Genomic DNA, 18,813 nt, shown 5'->3' on the forward strand with positions numbered 1-18,813 from the left:
TTGTGCCGATTATTGGGAATGATAGTAGGAGTGATTGTTCCCGATAATGGCCCCATGTAAATGTGCTGCGAATCCACAAAATACTCATTCATCGGATGAATTCATTGTTCATGTGGATATCTGAATAATCGTTTCTGGGCAGCAGATCGTGCTGTGTAAACTGTGATCTACTGCCCAGAAACAATGCAGCTGTATGAGGATGCGGGATTGCAGTAGCCATTGCTTGTCCCCATACAGTGGAGGTGATCGCTGCACAGCTCTTCGCTTTCACCGAAGAGCAGGCAGTTATCTGGATGGATTGGTTCCTTCCTGATAACTGCCTGCTTAGTTGGTCCGTGTAAGTATGCCTTTACAGTCTGTGATGATTGGCTATAGATAAAAGACGGAGTTGTAGTGCAAGTTTGTATATAGGAGGAGTTGTGGAAGAGGGACGTCTCCAACAACATCACAGTGCACGTTGGTTAGCTTTGCGACCTTTCCACAAATGATATGTGAGGAACCCTAAAATATTTTTTTTCTAAAATATTCTGCATAAGTTGTCAGCCAATAAAATCATTGTCTCTTTGACAACATTTTTTTCTCCCAGTGATTCACCGTTGTCACAGGAACAGTCGCATCATTTAGGTAACTATTAAACAGGTTGTCCCACAAACAAATCAGCACCTGGATCTGAATACTTTTTTAATTACATATAATAAAAAATCTAGTATAGCCACTGTTATTCACTAAACTCTATCTGTACAGCGCAACCTGCTGATTGCTTTCTTTTCTAATTTCCCTGTCCTGCTCACTGAGATGGAAGCACATACTTAGTTCCATCCATCAACTGCCACCAGTTGCAGTAGAAAGGACACTTCCTGTAACGGGGTGCCGAAGGCGCACTCGGTCTCCCATCAGCCGCAGACCTGCTGCTTAGCTTCGGGAGCGAGGATCTGTGTTTGACCTCGTTCCCAGGGCGGTTTTGCTAGCTGGGAGGCTCCCTGCTCCTAGGTCTGCCTTGAGCACCGAGCTGATCACTCGGTGCTTGACTGGTCGGTCTGTCGGTCATGTGACGCTGTCCACGTCACATAACCCTCACTCCCCACTATAAATACAGGCAGCCTGCTGGCCACAGGTTGCCTGTTAATTTCTAGGTTCCTGGCTATTTGTTGGACTACTGAATACTCACCTGATCCTGTTCCCTGACAATCCTTTGCCTGCTCCTCCTGTACTGCGCATCCGTCCTGGTATTGTGACCTCGACTCCCACCTGACTACTCTTTGCGGACTCCTCTGGTACTTCTCTACTCGCCTGGTATTTGACCCCGGCTTCTCCTGACCATCCTTTGCTTAACCCTTTGTACTGCGTAGCTCTCTTGGTTCTGACCCGGCCCGTTCACGTTCTGTATTTTGTCTTGTCTGTCTTCCCTGCACATATCCTAAGTAAGGGACTGTCGTCCAGTTGTTCCCTGTCATCAGGACTCGTGAGGCAAGTAGGCAGGGCCAGGGGTGAGGGTGGAGCGCAGTCGTCACTATCCTTCCCCCTGTGTGTGTGTGGATGTGACCGTTACAGATTAACAGGCCCAAGAACCACTGTATCATGAATCCTCTTATTACCCTGACTGACCATCTCTCTAACCTGACACAGATGGTGCAGGAGCTAGGAGAGAAACTCCGTTCTTTTGAGTTAGGGCAAGGTCCTTCCTCTCCTCAGTCCTCCAGTCCACATTTTGAGCCCCAGATCAAGCTCCCAGAACCCTACTCCCCTGATTGGTGGTACGGTGAGGTCATGTACCTCTGAAATTTCTCTAACCGTGGGTGTTCTCTTTTAGTCCTGGAGAACCTACTGGTTGAGCTGGTACTAGAGTTGCCTTGCCTCCGTTTACATAACCCCACAATAGATTGGTCCAAAGGAGAGTTGGTGAAATGGGGACCTAAGTGTGACCCGTGCTTGTCCGTGGTCCAGGCTGGGGTTTCAGTAAGGTCTAATACATTACCCTCAGTTATTAAGGAATATTCTGATGTATTCTCATCCCCTACTCCAGAGGTTCTACCCCCCCCCCCCCCCATAGACCTTATGATTGCGCCTTAGAGCTAATAGAGGGTGCCAAGTTTCCTAAAGGGCAAATTTATAATCTTTCTAAGCCCGAACGCAAGGCTATGGAAGATTATATTAAGGAGAGCCTTGCTAAAGGGCATATTAGACCTTCAGTCTCTCCTATGGGAGCAGGGTTTTTCTTTGTTAAGAAGAAGCATGGTGGTCTTAGGCCTTGTATTGATTAGCGGAGATTAAATAAAATCACTGTCCAAAAAAGATACTCTCTCCCATTGATTCCGGATGTATTTAACCAGGTTCTGGGGGCAACCTGGTTATCCAAGATTGACCTGAAAGGGGCATACAATCTAATCCGAATCAAGGAGGGAGACGAATGGAAGACAGCGTTCAATACTCCGATAGGAAACTTTGAATATCAGGTGATGCCTTTTGGACTCAGCAATGCCCCAGCTGTGTTCCAAAACTTAATGAGCAATATTCTTAGGGAGTTCTTAAGTAAATTTATTATTGTCTATCTTGACGACATTTTGATATTCTCTCCTGATTTCGAATCTCATGTGTCTCATGTCAAACAAGTATTAGAGGTGTTGAGAGAGAACCAGCTATCCGCTAAGCAAGAGAAATGTGTCTTTGGTGTACAGGAGATACTGTTTCTAGGGCATGTTCTGACTCATCACGCCTTTAAGATGGATCCTGGTAAGGTTTTGGCAGTTAAGGAATGGGTAAGGCCTTCATCCTTAAAGGCTTTACAAAGTTTTTTGGGTTTCGCTAATTACTATTGTAAATTTATCATTAATTTTTCTGTAGTTGTTAAACCATTGACCGACCTTACTAAGAAAGGGTCGGATTTGGAGAATTGGTCTACCAAGGCCATTTCTTCATTTGAAACATTAAAATAGGCATTTAGTAGCGCTCCCATTCTGATCCAGCCTGATTAGGAGAGACCCTTTATTCTGGAGGTGGATGCGTCCGAGGACGGAGCAGGAGCAGTCCTTTCACAAGGTCCTGCTAGCCTCACTAACCTGAGACCGAGTTCCTTCTTCTCCAGGAAATTCTCTCCCACGGAGAGAAACTACGACATAGGGAATAGGGAGCTGCTGGCTATTAAATGGGTATTTGAGGAGTGGAGGCATTTTTGGGAGGGGGCAAGGCATCGGGTAACTGTTGTCACTGACCATAAAAACCTAATGTTTCTCGAGTCTGCTAAGAGGTTGAATCCCCGACAAGCCCGATGGGCTCTGTTTTTTACCCGTTTGATTTCTTCATTACGTTCAGGCCGGGAAGTAAAAATGTGAAGGCAGATGCATTATCTCTGAGCTTCCATGCCTTTTAACCCACTGAGGCACAGCCTGAATCCATCCTTCCAGCAAACATTTTCTTAGCGGATCTAACCCAGGATATCTTGGCTCGCATTAAGGCTGAACAACATCTGGCACCGGCATCCACCCCAACAGATAAGTTGTTTGTTCCCGTACAATTTTGTCTCCAGCTGTTGGGGGAGTGTCACGATTCTGCCTTTTGTGGACATCTAGGTTTTGAGGGCACTAAGAATCTGGTTTCTAGATCTTATTGGTGGCCCACTCTGACCAAGGATGTCAAGTCTTACGTGTCAGCCTGTGAGGTTTGTGCCAGGTGTAAGACACCTAGGACTCGCCCCGCTGGTAACCTACGACCCCTACCGATTCCCAGTAGACCCTGGTCCCATATCTCAATGGACTTTATAACTGACCTACCGCTAGCGGAGGGTAAGACTGTGGTTTGGGTAGTGGTCGATAGGTTTAGCAAGATGGTTCATTTCATTCCCCTGTCTAAGCTTCCGAATGCTAAAACCCTGGGGTCTATTTTTGTGAGAGAGATTGTTTGTTTGCATGGCATCCCGGAAAATATTGTTTCTGACAGGGGTGTGCAGTTTGTGTCCAAATTCTGGAGGGCCTTCTGTCAAAGATGTGAAATTGTATTGTCTTTTTCTTCCGCCTACCATCCTGAGAGTAATGGGCAGACTGAACGCCTTAATCAGTCTGTGGAACAATTCTTGAGGTTGTATGTTGCTGATGACCAGCAATTATGGGTCAAATTCCTTCCTTTAGCTGAATTTGCTTTGAATAACCGTGTCAATTCTTCTGCTGGGGTCTCCCCTTTCTTTTGTAACCATGGTTTTCATCCTCGTTTTCATTCTGGGTCGTCCGTCTCCTCCTCTAACCCTGGATAAACTCTCCTCCGAACTGTGCACAGTTTGGGCCCGGGTTCAATCGAACCTAGAAAAGGCTCAAAGTTCTCAAAAACTCAAGGCCGATAGGAGATGTTCAAGGGGGGGGGGGTGAACTTTCAGGTTGGGGATAAAGTATGGTTGTCCTCCAAGAATCTATCTCTCAAGGTAGCTTCTAGAAAATTTGCTCCTCGTTTTATTGGACCATATAAGATCATGGAGGAAATTAACCCGGTATAATTTAGGTTGGAGCTGCCCGAGTCATTCCACATTCATAATGTGTTCCATAAATCTCTACTTAAAAAATATTTTGAACCAGTAGTACCATCGAAAGCCTCGCCTCTGTCGGTTCTTGTTAATGATGCTGTCGAGTATGTGGTGTCTAAAATAGTGGATAATTAGTGCGTAATTCCTTGCAGTACCTGATTCTCTGGAAGTGGTATGGACCTGAAGAAAGATCTTGGGTACCTGCCAGGGAGGTTCATGTTCCTAGACTTGTTCGAAAATTTAATTTAGAACACCCTGAAAGGCCATCGCCTGAAGTCTTGGGTCCGGTGGCCCCTCGTAAAAGAGGGGGTACTGTAACAGGGTGCCGAAGGCGCGCTCGGTCTCCCATCAGCTGCAGACCTGCTGCTTAGCTTCGGGAGCGAGGATCTGTGTTTGACCTCGTTCCCAGGGCGGCTTTGCTAGCTGGGAGGCTCCCTGCTCCTAGGTCTGCCTTGAGCGCCGAGCTGATCACTCGGTGCTCGACTGGTCGGTCTGTCAGTCATGTGACGCTGGCCAGGTCACATAACCCTCACTCCCCACTATAAATACAGGCAGCCTGCTGGCCACAGGTTGCCTGTTAATTTCTAGGTTCCTGGCTATTTGTTGGACTACTGAATACTCACCTGATCCTGTTCCCTGACGATCCTTTGCCTGCTCCTCCTGTACTGCGCATCTGTCCTGGTATTGTGACCTCGGCTCCCACCTGACTACTCTTTGCAGACTCCTCTGGTACTTCTCTACTCGCCTGGTATTTGACCCCGGCTTCTCCTGACCATTCTTTGCTTAACCCTTTGTACTGCGTAGCTCTCTTGGTTCTGACCAGGTCCGTTCACGTTCTGTATTTTGTCTTGTCTGTCTTCCCTGCACATATCCTAAGTAAGGGACTGTCGTCCAGTTGTCCCCTGTCATCAGGACTCGTGAGGCAAGTAGTCAGGGCCAGGGGTGAGGGTGGAGCGCAGTGGTCACTATCCTTCCCCCTGTGTGTGTGTGGACGTGGACGTTACACTTCCCCTAGAAAGTGCCAACTTGAAATACATCTAACAGAGCAATTGGAGATCCCTGTATCCATGTGAGGTGCAGGACTGGGTCTATGTTTGTTAGAAAGAGACCGTCATGTACTTTACAATATCTAATTTTCATTGTTTACATTAATCATGGGACATTGCCTTTAACGTCCTAACATTTTGACATTGAAAAAAAAAAAAAGCTAAGTTATTTTATTTATTGTAGATTTTTAATGTGTGTCTGCAGTAAATCTTGTTGGCGCACAACTCAGGGGACACTATTGCATTTTTAACCCCTTATTGACATAATTCATTTTAGCCTTAAGGACCAGTAATATTTTCCCCCTTTGTGTTTTAGAAGTCCCCCTTTTTAATTTCTAATATCTTTTTTTTATTTTGCGGGATTAGTTGTAGGTTTTTTAGGAACCATTTTTGGGTGTATACAGTATATAGTGTAGTAATTAAATAACTTGTATCATTTTATTTTAAGGGGGAAAAATAAAAAACAGCAATTTTAAGATTATTTTCTGGAATTTATGGTGTTCACTGTGGGTAAAAATAACATAATTTTATTATGTGGGTCACATGCCACATTTCTATATATTTTTTTTACTGTTTTTCCTCTCCTCCTGTAGCCTGCCAAGTCTACAACTGAAGGGGAGGGGGGGGGGGGGCAGCCACTATAGCTGCTCATATCTCTGGTAACAGCTAGAGATATGGGCTTTGTATTGTTTGAAAGTTGACATTCCAAGCTTTCAAACAATACCAGAATGACAGCAATATCTTCAGTCAATAGGAAGATATCACTGTTAAAAATGCAGTGAATACAGCAGAAAGTGAACACAGGTTTTACCTGCCATTATTCCCGACTCAGTTTCTAACAGTGACATCTCCTGTTTAGCTTGGACTAATGCAGTCATTTTGGTCTTATATAAAGCATAGAATGCCATCTCCATGCTTGAAGCAGCTACCATTCAGGAAATATCAGCAGCTAAGGGCTCTTTCACACTTGCGTTGTCCGGATCCGTTGTGTACTCCATTTGCCGGAATTACATGCCGGATCCGGAAAAACGCAAGTGAACTGAAAGCATTTGAAGACAGATCCGTCTTCAAAATGCGTTCAATGTTACTATGGCAGCCAGGACGCTATTAAAGTCCTGGTTGCCATAGTAGTAGTGGGGAGCGGGGAAGCAGTATACTTACCGCCTGTGCGGCTCCCGGGGCGCTTCAGAATGACATCAGAGCGCCCCATGTGCATGGATGACGTGCCATGCGATCACGTCATCCATGCACGTGGGGCGCCCTGACGTCACTCTGGAGCGCCCCGGGAGCCGCACGGGCTGTAGGTATACTGCTCCCCCGCTCCCCACTACACTTTACCATGGCTGAAAGGACTTTAGCGTCCCGGCAGCCATGGTAACCATTCAGAAAAAGCTAAACGTCTGATCCGGCAATGCGCCGAAACGACGTTTAGCTTAAGGCCGGATACGGATTAATGCTTTTCAATGGGTATTAATTCCGGATCTGGCCTTGTGGCAAGTGTTCAGGATTTTTGGCCGGAGCAAAAAGCGCAGCATGCTGTGGTATTTTCTCCGGCCAAAAAACGTTCCGGTCCTGAACTGAAGACATCCTGATGCATCCTGAATGGATTTCTCTCCATTCAGAATGCATCGGGATAATCCTGATCAGGATTCTTCCGGCATAGAGCCCCACGACGGAACTCTATGCCGGTAGAAAAGAACGCAAGTGTAAAAGAGCCCTAAAGCAGCTCCCCTTCCACTTCCAGTTAAGTATTTTTCTCACAGCCCGAGCTCAGCGGCCTGACTGTCGGGACTTGCAATTAGCTGCTCCCCCATCGTGTGATGTTTTGATCCGAGCGATGGGGAGATGCAGCGGTGGCCATGCAGAGATCCGGAGCGACGTGGGTGCCATGGAGCAGGTAAATATAATCCACACTGAGAATAGGGTCCTATTCAAAGAGGCAACCTTGTCGTGGGGAGTGGGCCTATGCTTTTTGATTAAATTGTATACTAATGCCTCATGTCTAGCATGCAGCATAGGGGTAGGTATACGATAAATTACGCTGAGAAGCGATGTTTATTATGCTGAGAAGCAGTTAGATAAAAGCATAGTATTGAGGATGTGCGATCCACTTTTGTTTCTTGTTTATACAAAAGTATAATCCATACATGGAGATAACCCCTTTAACTTTTAACAACCAATTAGATTACAGTGGTTAGGAAGTAAAAATTCATCTGATTGTAATTGCTATAAAAAATGGTTCCACTTTATGCCTGTAGTATTTTTTTTCCCCATCATATGCGAAAAACAGATTTGCCATAGACATCTTAAGACATGCAATGTAATTACTGAAATTTTACTTAAGATGAAAATAAAGGTTGAAATTTGATATTGAATATGTTTTATGAGTAAGAGGCCCATCGCTCATAATTCTTGTAAGCAAGTTGTAAACCTTCCAACTTGTTGCTGTATCACAGACATCAACATATTGCTCTAAAATGTTAAATTGTAATGGCTAATAAGGGCCCTTTAAACAGGCCAAGAATAGTCCAGATAATCAGAGGAATGCTAGTTACCAATTATCTGGCAGTGTAAAGGTGCTGCCGATTACCTGATGAACGAGTAAAATGCTAGTTTATCGTGTAATTTCATCTTTCATGTAGTCCACTAAATCGCTGTTTGCTGGCAGCATATCGTGCCGTCTAAACAGCATTCTGCTGCTGCCATACAATAATTATGTATAGGAACAAGTGATGGCATTAGCGATCCTTCCTCTCCATACTGTGGAGGAGATTGCTGCATTGCTTCCTTTCCAACAGTCGCCTGCCAAATTGTCCCGTAAAAAAGGGACCTATATTAACCACAATTGAATTAAATCATTTTTATTGATCAAATAAAGTCAGCTTATTCTATGACAGTACATTGTCTCTTTTTCATTCACAAATTCAGAGTCAATATAAAGCAGTAGCATATGACAACACCATGAGAGAATCGCCATATAACAGTATACAATGTAAAGAAACAAAAAACAACGATTACACAGTAAATGCCCATTTCTAGCATACGCCCAACCCCCCTCCCATGTCCCCCACCCCCTCCCACCCCATAGATCTGAGCGCGAACACCTCCAAGATATCCTAAATCACAACATGAGTATGAGACAACCACTCATTCCATAATTTCTCAAACGTCTGAGGACAACCTCTCCTGGTAAACATGCCTCTTTCCATCATCAACATGTCATGCACCTTCCGCACAAACTCATCCATTGTTGGCGGACTCCCCTGGATCCACCACTGCGCCACCAAGTTCCTAGCCACATACAGCAGCCTCCCCACAGACACCTTTACCAGCTCACTCCCTCCAATATCCGACATATAACCCAGCACACATACTTTAGGGTCCTTTTGCAGCCTCAGCTCCAGATTGAGATTAATCATAGTCAGCACTCCATCCCAGTAGCTACCTATCACTGGACAAGACCAAAGCATATGTTACCGGTCCGCTATATTAACCACAATTGAATTGAAATTAGGAGGATTGTTCTTTGATACAATGAAACTGACTGTTTTTCTGTCCTTTATCATCTTCTCATAGTTCTTTATCAGGTTTTCTTCTGGGGTGTCAAACAATAGCATTTCAGTGACCTAACAGAGGAGAGCCGATAAACTGCCAAACCACATTTTCAAGTGTGACAGGCTTGGTAGAATAATCAGACGTGATCTCACAGGGTATAGATAACCTTCCAGTCCAAGCATGTAGTAGACTTTCACTTAGTACACACTACTTTCTACTGTGCATGAATGGGTAGAGTATGCCACTTCTGGCAGCGCCTTATCTCCCGTGAGAACAAAAGGAAAGAGCATCCCTCGGCGCAAGGAACCAACCAATGGCGGATGATGTATCGTCAAAAGGTATTTATTGCAAACACACAATGCGTTTCGGGGAAAGAATCGCCTTCATCAGGTCAAAAAACATTGCATAACAAATGGACAAACATGCTGGGTGTATATACACACATAAAAGGTCACATGTAGGTGAGGTCAAATGGGAGGTGGGCGTCACCTCAAAAGTCTCCCCAAGCTGGAAGCATAACAATAAATATACAAACGGGTGAACCAGGATATGTACTTATATTTAATGGGCCAAAGGACTTGCAGGCTACTATATAATCATATTTTAGTCATTAACAAGTATGCACATTGCTTGGAGGCACAGACGATCTCTAAAGGAGGAGGAACCGCGTCACCCAGGGTCACATGATCGCAAGTCCGATCATATGACTTGCCATGCAAATACGTTGCTATGAGACTGGACGCTTTCAGGCCAGCGTGAAGAGCGGCTCGGCAGGCAGAGAGATCGGGCGTCATGCCGCCTTCATGATGCGGCAAGCAATCCAGTAGGAGGTGCTTGTGCTGTCCTCCTTCACTAGGGATGATTGGTCCACCTGGGCATTAAAGGAAAAAAGAAACAAAAGATAAGAAAACGAGGAAGGGAGGGGGGGGGGGGAGGGATTCATTTTCCTACATATCTCTACCGGACTGAAATAGTACATAATTATAAAAATGAAAGTTAGTCGGGGTTGTCCTGGTACCATTTGTTTTAAATGTGGATCCCTTTTCAATATATGCCAATGCTGAGACAATATATCTCTAATGGCGTAATGGTTATTCCCATATGTCGTCAGGAAATTCATACTAAAATGTTCATCTTGTATTTTTTTGCTTTTGGTGAGGCATGAATTTTGGGATAGGTCCCTGGCTCTTTCATACGCCGCTTCAATTATCTTCGGGGGATATCCTATCACGAATTTCACTTTGGCAAATAAAATCCTTATCAAGGGAACAGTTGCGTCTTACCCTTTTGAACTGACTAAAAGGGATATTCACCTTCCATTTTTTATAATGAGTGCTGGAAAAGTCCAAATAACTGCAATCCACCTTTTTAAAATAGGTGCGTGTAATAATAGCCTTTCCAATGGCCTCCAGTTCTAGATCAAGATATTCAATCTTGACCCGGTTGGACATCCCCACCAGATTGATGCCCCAATCCGTGGACTTCATTTCCTCAAAAAAAGAGGTGATTGAGGCATCATCACCATTCCATATGAGGATCAGGTCATCTATGTATCTACGGTAGAAGACGATGTTGTCAGTCCAATACCTAGATCCATAGATGTACTCGTCCTCAAAACGCTCCATAAAAAGATTTGCGAAGCTGAGCGCAAATTTCGTCCCCATAGCGGTTCCCTTACTCTGCAAATAGAGTGAACCCTCAAAGGTGAAAACATTGTGTGTTAAAATAAATCTAATGGAGTCCTGTATAAAAACTGCTTGTTATTCCACTAATAGGGGATCGTTGTCCAAGTACCACTTAATACATTTGATTCCTTTGATGTGTGGGATATTAGAGTACAACGCTGTCACATCCAAGGTGACCCAACTATATGTATTCCTCCACTCCATATCTCTAATGGACTGTATTAAAGCTGTGGAATCCCTTAAATATAGTGAGAGTAGCGTGGTGACATATTTTTGTAACAAGTCATCTACATATTTTGAGAGATTTCATGTCAGGGAGGAGACGCCTGAAATAATAGGTCGCCCCGGTGGGTTGATCGTATCCTTATGTATCTTGGGTAAAATGGTAAAATAATGCTGTAACTGGATTGCATGTTAGGATGAATGCTTTCTCCTTCTTGTCCAGTATATGAGAAGCAGATTCAATCAGGCCCTTAACCACTTCAACCCCCCTAGCTGAAACCATTAACCCTTAATGACCAGGCCACTTTTTACACTTCTGCACTACACTACTTTCACCGTTTATTGCTTGGTCATGCAACTTACCACCCAAATGAATTTTACCTCCTTTTTTTCTCACTAATAGAGCTTTCATTTGGTGGTATTTCATTGCTGCTGACATTTTTACTTTTTTTCTTATTAACCCCTTAAGGACATAGGACGTACCGGTTCGCCCTATTTCCCGAGTCCTTAAGGACCGAGGACGTACCGGTACGTCCTGACTTAAAAATGTAATAACGGCGCCGCGGGGGTTAATCGGAACGGGATTTCGGCTGAAATCATTCAGCCGGCATCCCGTAACAACGCAGGGGGGGGTCATTGGATCGCAGAAAACCACAGGTCAATTCAGACCTGCGGTTTTCTGCATTTCCGGTCCGTTCGGGTGTCCTGTGACTCGATGAACCGGAAAAAGACTGCGATCGGTGGCGTAATTTTACACCACCAATCGCAGTCCGAGGATTTGAGGAGGCGGTGCTGGCCCTGGTGCTGAACACTGCTGTCCAGGGTGCTGATTGGTGCAGGGGAGAGAGGCGCTGATTAGCAAGTTTTAACTTTTTTTTTTTCCTAACACTTGCCCTTTTTTTCTTGCCTTTTTTAGTACGCGAACACCCGTTGCCCCCACACACACGCACATATAATAAAGTTTTCCACACACGCACACCTACACGCACACACATCCATGGCCCGCCGGGTGTTCTCGGCCGAGGAGGCATACGCCCAGATTGCCTCCGACTCCGAGAGCCCCAGTGAGGATGAGGATGACCCCACATTCCTTTTATCATCCGCATCCTCCTCATCATCATCGGATGACGATGAGCCACCAAGGCGGCGGAGACGCCGCCAGGCGGAGCCAGGGGCCGCACATGCTAGGGATCCTGTGGCCCGCCCTGGGGTTCGTACTGGTTTCCCGGCCCACCAAATAAGTCCACCGGAGCCCCCTGCCGATGAACTTAGCTGGTGTCCCCCAGTGGACTTTGAGCCTGAGATTCCGGATTTCGCTGGCAATCCTGGAATCCAGATTCCCACAGTGGGGTTTACTGAAATAGACTTTTTTAGTTTTTTTTTTCAGTAACCCACTGGTGAATTTAATGGTGGAGCAGACGAATCTGTACGCCCAACAGTTCGTCGCTCAAAACCCAGGCTCAGTTTTGGCTAGACCCGGTGGCTGGACGCCGGTCAGTGCAGCCGAAATGAGGACATTTTGGGGCCTCGTGCTGCATATGGGTCTAGTCCAAAAACCCACTGTCAGGCAATACTGGAGTGGGGACGTCCTGTACCAGACCCCACTGTACAGTATGGTCATGACACGTCACCGGTTTGAGGCCACCTGGAAATGTCTGCATTATTCCGATAATGCAGCATGTCCACCCCGAGGTGATCCTGCCTATGACCGGCTGTATAAGATACGGCCGGTCATCGATCACTTTGGGGCCACATTTCAGCAGGCCTACGTACCTGGAAGGGAGGTCGCGGTTGATGAGTCTCTCGTTGCGTTCAAGGGGAGACTCAGTTTCCGCCAATATATTCCCACAAAGCGGGCGAGACGTGAAGCTATACAAAATTTGTGAGAGTACCTCAGGGTACACTTACAAATTTTGTGTGTACGAGGGGCGAGATTCCCGTATTCAACCCCCAGAATGTCCCCCCACTCTGGGTGTTAGCGGGAAACTCGTGTGGGACCTTATGTACCCACTGCTGGATAGTGGTTACCACTTGTACGTGGATAACTTTTATACCAGCATTCCCTTGTTCAGGTCCCTTGCCGCCAGATCCACGTTCGCTTGTGGGACCGTGCGGAAAAATCAACGCGGCCTCCCTGCCCACCCCCTCCAGGTACCTATCCCCAGGGGTGAGACCCGTGCACTTACCAGTGGAAACCTGTTGCTGGTCAGGTATAAGGACAAGAGGGATGTCCTTATGCTGTCCACAATCCACGGTAACAGCACCACCCCTGTCCCTGTGCGAGGTACCGCGGCAACGGTCCTCAAGCCCGATTGTATCGTCGACTACAATCGGTATATGGGAGGAGTTGATCTCTCTGATCAAGTCCTCACGCCATATAACGCCATGCGCAAAACCCGGGCATGGTACAAAAAAGTTGCGGTCTACTTGGTGCAGGTTGCCATGCACAACTCTTTTGTACTATCCCGAAGCGCTGGCAGCACAGGGACATTCCTCCAATTCTATGAGGCAGTCCTCAAGGACCTGATCTTTTCGGACCGGGAAAGAGCAGGCCGGAGTACCTCGGGAACTGGAGGCGCCCGGATCGTCCCTGGCCAACACTTTCCAGGTGTGGTCCCCCATACTGGAAAGAAGGGACAAACCCAAAAAAAGTGCAGAGTGTGTCACAAGAGGGGGATACGGAAGGACACCACTACTCAATGTGACACGTGCCCCGATCATCCGGGCCTCTGCATTATCGATTGCTTCAGGGATTGCTAAATTTTTATAATCCCCAACAGTTCACTAGAGAACATAAAACACTATGGCTCTCAGACTTTGGAGACACGAAAACAATTTTTCTTTCCCCCAAAAATATAAGTTTTAGTGCAGGCATCCTCAAACTGCGGCCCTCCAGATGTTGTAAAACTATAACTCCCAGCATGCCCAGACAACCTACAGCCATCATCAGGGCATGGTGGGAATTGTAGTTTTACAACATCTGGAGGGCCGCAGTTTTAGGATGCCTGCTTAGTGTCTCCAAAGTCTGAGAGCCATACATATTGGGCATCGTCGCGTGCGTAAAAGTCGTCGCTATAAAAATAACTTTAGAAGCCCCCCCTGATGTAGCCTAGACTAGAAACTCCAAAAAAGTGACCCCATCTAAGAAACTACACCCCTCAAGGTATTCAAAAGTTACTTTACAAACTATGTTAACCCTTTAGGTGTTCCACAAAACTAAATAGCGAATGTAGAAACAATTTTAGAATTACATTTTTTTGTTACATTGCCTCAAAAAAGAGTAATATAGAGCAACCAAAAATCAAATTTACCCCAAAAATAGTCCCAAAACAACAACCACCTTATCCCGTAGTTTCCTAGATGGGGTCACTTTTATGGAGTTTCTGCTCTAGGGGTGCATCAGGGGGCTTCAAAGGGTACATGGTGTAAATAAACCAGTCCAGCAAAATCTGCCTTCCAAAAACCATATGACGTTCCCCTTCTTCTATGTCCTGCCGTTTAGCCAAACAGTAGTTTACGACCACATATGGGGTGTTTTTGCAAACTACAGAATCAGGGCAACCCATTTTGAGTGTTGTTTGGCAGTTAACCCTTGTTTTACTCCTGGAAAAAAATTATTATATTGGAAAATTTTCCAAAAAATAGAAATTTCAAAATTGTTTCTCCATCTGCCATTAACTCTTGTGGAACACCTAAAGGGTTAACAAAGTTTGTAAACCCAGTTTTGAATACCTTGAGAGGTGTACTTTCTTAGATGGAGTCACTTTTTAGAAATTTCTATTCTAGGGGTGCAACAGGCGGCTTCAAATGGGACATGGTATAAACAAAACCAGTCCTGCAAAATCTGCCTTCCAAAACCCATATGGTGTTCCCCTCCTTCTATGTGCTCTCGTTCGGCCAAACAGTAGTTTACGACCACATATGGGGTGTTTCTGCAAACTACAGAATCAGGGCAACCCATTTTGAGTGTTGTTTGGCAGTTAACCCTTGTTTTCCTCCTGGAAAAAATTGATTATATTGGAAAATTTTCCAAAAAATAGAAATTTCAAAATTGTTTCTCCATCTGCCATTAACTCTTGTGGAAGACCTAAAGGGTTAATAAAGTTTGAAAAAACAGTTTTGAATACCTTGAGGGGTGTAGTTTCTAGAATGGGGTCATTTTTGGGAGGTTTCTATTATCTAAGCCTCACAATATGACTTCAAACCTGAACTGGTCCATAAAAAGGGATTTTGAAGATTTCTCAAAAATTTCAAAATTTGCTTCTAAACTTCTAAGCCTTGTAACATCCCCAAAAAATAAAATATCATTCCCAAAATGCTACAAACATGAAGTAGACATATGGGGAATGTAAAGTCATCACAATTTTTGGGGGTATTACTATGTATTACAGAGGTAGAGAAACTGAAACTTTGAAATTTGCTAATTTTTCAAAATTTTTGGTGAAAAAATTTATTTTTTTATGCAAAAAATTAACTTTTTTGACCCAATTTTAGCAGTGTCATGAAGTACAATATGTGACGAAAAAACTTTCTCAGAACGGCCTGGGTAAGTCAAAGCATTTTAAAATTATGAGCACTTAAAGTGACACTGGTCAGATTTGCAAAAAATGGCCTGGTCCTTAAGGTGAAAATGAGCCTGGTCCTTAAGGGGTTAATCGAAATTTACCGAAATTTTTGCAAAAAAATGACATTTTTCAGTTATAATTTTTTTTATTTTTTAAAACGACATCCATATATAAATTTTTTGCTAAATTTATTGTTCTACATGTCTTTGATAAAAAAAAATGTTTGGGTAAAAAAAAAATGGTTTGGGTAAAAGTTATAGCGTTTACAAACTATGGTACAAAAATGTGAATTTCCGCTTTTTGAAGCAGCTCTGACTTTCTGAGCACCTGTCTTGTTTCCTGAGGTTCTACAATGCCCAGACAGTAGAAAAAAAACCCAAATGACTCCATTTCGGAAAGTAGACACCCTAAGGTATTCGCTGATAGGCATAGTAAGTTCATAGAACTTTTTATTTTTTGTCACAAGTTAGTGGAAAATGATGATTTATTTTTTTTTCCTTACAAAGTCTCATATTCCACTAACTTGTGACAAAAAATTAAAACTTCCATGAACTCACTATGCCCATCATGAAATACCTTGGGGTGTCTTCTTTAAAAAAATGGGGTCACTTGTAGGGTAGTTATACTGCCCTGGCATTTTAGGGGCCGAAATGCGTGAGAAGTAGTTTGAAATCAAAATCTGTAAAAAATGGCCGGTGAAATCCGAAAGGTGCTCTTTGGAATGTGGGCCCCTTTGCCCACCTAGGCTGCAAAAAAGTGTCACACATGTGGAATCGCCGTACTCAGGAGAAGTTGGGGAATGTGTTTTGGGGTGTCATTTTACATATACCCATGCTGGGTGAGAGAAATATCTTGGTCAAATGCCAACTTTGTACCAAAAAAATGATTAATTGCAGCAACCTTTAGAGCTCACAGCCTGGCGTTTTCTTCCATTATATGTTATGTCTGTGAAGGTTCTCATTTATCCAGGTCATGGTATATATCTGTAAAGAATAAATCAAGGCAACTGGACGTACTGTAGATTTCTTGAAAACGTTTCACTCGTTCTTCCAACAAGCTTTCTCAATTACTCAGAGAAAGCTCGTTGGAAGAACGAGTGAAACGTTTTCAAGAAATCTACAGTATGTCCAGTTGCCTTGATTTATTCTTTACAGATATTATATGTTATGACCCACAATTTATTTTTGCTATAAATAAGTGGAGCATAATAAAGGAAAAGATTCATAAGTAGAAGAAATAAGTAAGCTGCTTAAACCTGCACACTGCATTTTGGTCTGTGAGAAAGCAATACATTGAAACATAGAAAACGCACGAAATTTAACACAACAATTTTTTTTTTACAATAGTTGTGTACTTATGTTTTTGTCTTTCTTATTGATGCAAACATGATAATGATGTTTGACATATATTGAAGCTATTGGCGGTCGCACAAAATCGGTAGCAAACCACGCTGCCATGCTTGCGACCACACCAAGAAAGGACATATCCTTTCTTGGCATGGTCGTGGCCATAAAGCAAGGTCTCCAATTAAGAACAGTGTGTGGCGGATTCCACTCATTTGGAGGTAGCTTTTGTGCTGTGGAATCTGCGCCAAATTTCCAATGTCAAAAGTTGCGGTGTGAACGTACCCTTAGAGATAGTAGCGGAACGAAAACTTTGAAAAATGAGCAATTAAATCTAATTGCTTACTGCTTTCACACTATAGACAAAATCGCCCATGCACACTCCCACAGTCCCGGCCACCAGAGAGGCTGGCGCCTTTTCCTCTAGGATTCAAGCACGGCCATTGCTGCTGGATTACAGGGTGGTTCTAACCCCTGGATACAAGCATTGTATAATGTGATGGAAAAATGAATCAAGCCAGCAAAGGAAGCAATATGGATAATAACAATACATTAGAAAGTACCTTGTATTAATTTTGTCCTCATGATAAATGCCATTTGATGAAGTGAGACAATCCCTTTATTTATATATATTTTACTAATGAGCCAATGTCAGCCCTAGGTAAATGCAGTCTACTTTTGAGCATTCCACTTCTAAAACATAATGGTTAATATACAAACCGGATACCAAAAAAGTTGGGACACTATACAAATCGTGAATAAATACTGAATGCAATGTTGTGGAGGTGCCAACTTCTAATATTTTATTCAGAATAGAACATAAATCACAGAACAAAAGTTTAAACTGAGAAAATGTACCATTTTAAGGGAAAAATATGTTGAATCAGAATTTCATGGTGTCAACAAATCCCCAAAAGGTTTGGACTAGGCCATTTTCACCACTGTGTGGCATCTCCCCTTCTTCTTACAACACTCAACAGACGTCTGGGGACCGAGGAGACCAGTTTCTCAAGTTTAGAAATAGGAATGCTCTCCCATTCTTGTCTAATACAGGCCTCTAACTCTTCAATCGTCTTGGGCCTTCTTTGTTGCACCTTCCTCTTTATGATGCGCCAAATGTTCTCTATAGGTGAAAGATCTGGACTGCAGACTGGCCATTTCAGTACCCGGATCTTTCTCCTACGCAGCCATGGTGTTGTGATTGATGCAGAATGTGGTCTGGCATTATCTTGTTGAAAAATGCAGGGTCTTCCCTGAAAGAGATGACGTCTGGATGGGAGCATATGTTGTTCTAGAACCTGAATATATTTTTCTGCATTGATGGTGCCTTTCCAGACATGCAAGCTGCCCATGCCACATGCACTCATGCAACCCCATACCATCAGAGATGCAGGCTTCTGAACTGAGCGTTGATAACAACTTGGGTTGTCCTTGTCCTCTTTGGTCCGGATGACATGGCGTCCCAGATTTCCAAAAAGAACTTTAAATCGTGACTCGTTTGACCACATAACAGTCTTCCATTTTGCCACACTCCATTTTAACCACCTCCGGACCGCCTAACGCACATGTGCGTTCCGGAGGTGGCAGCGCTGCGCACAGTCACGCATATACGCGTCATCTCGCGAGACGCGAGATGACGCGAGTATGCGCCCGCGCGTGCGCAGTTCGCGCCGGCATTTCTTCGAGAAGTATTTCGTCAGCAACCTGCCAGCCAATGATCGTGGCTGGCAGGTTGCTGATTTTTAAAAAAGCCAATCAAAGTGCCAGATATCAGATCATATTAGTAAATATGATCTGATATATGGCTGCCTGCTCCTCTGCTGGTTCTTTTCGTCGGTTGGATCCAGCAGAGGAGCAGGCTTCACAGTGAGTACACCAAACACTACACTA

At 44.2% G+C, this 18,813-nt stretch overlaps 1 protein-coding gene across 3 annotated transcripts in view; it reads left to right on the top strand.

Annotated features, from left to right (window-relative positions):
- Positions 1–18,813, top strand: part of WDR27 (WD repeat domain 27) — a 679,631-nt gene that overhangs the window by 289,399 nt on the left and 371,419 nt on the right. The window lies entirely within an intron of this gene.

This window comes from Bufo gargarizans, chromosome 4, assembly GCF_014858855.1.
Source record: "Bufo gargarizans isolate SCDJY-AF-19 chromosome 4, ASM1485885v1, whole genome shotgun sequence".
Classification (NCBI taxonomy): Eukaryota; Metazoa; Chordata; class Amphibia; order Anura; family Bufonidae; genus Bufo; species Bufo gargarizans.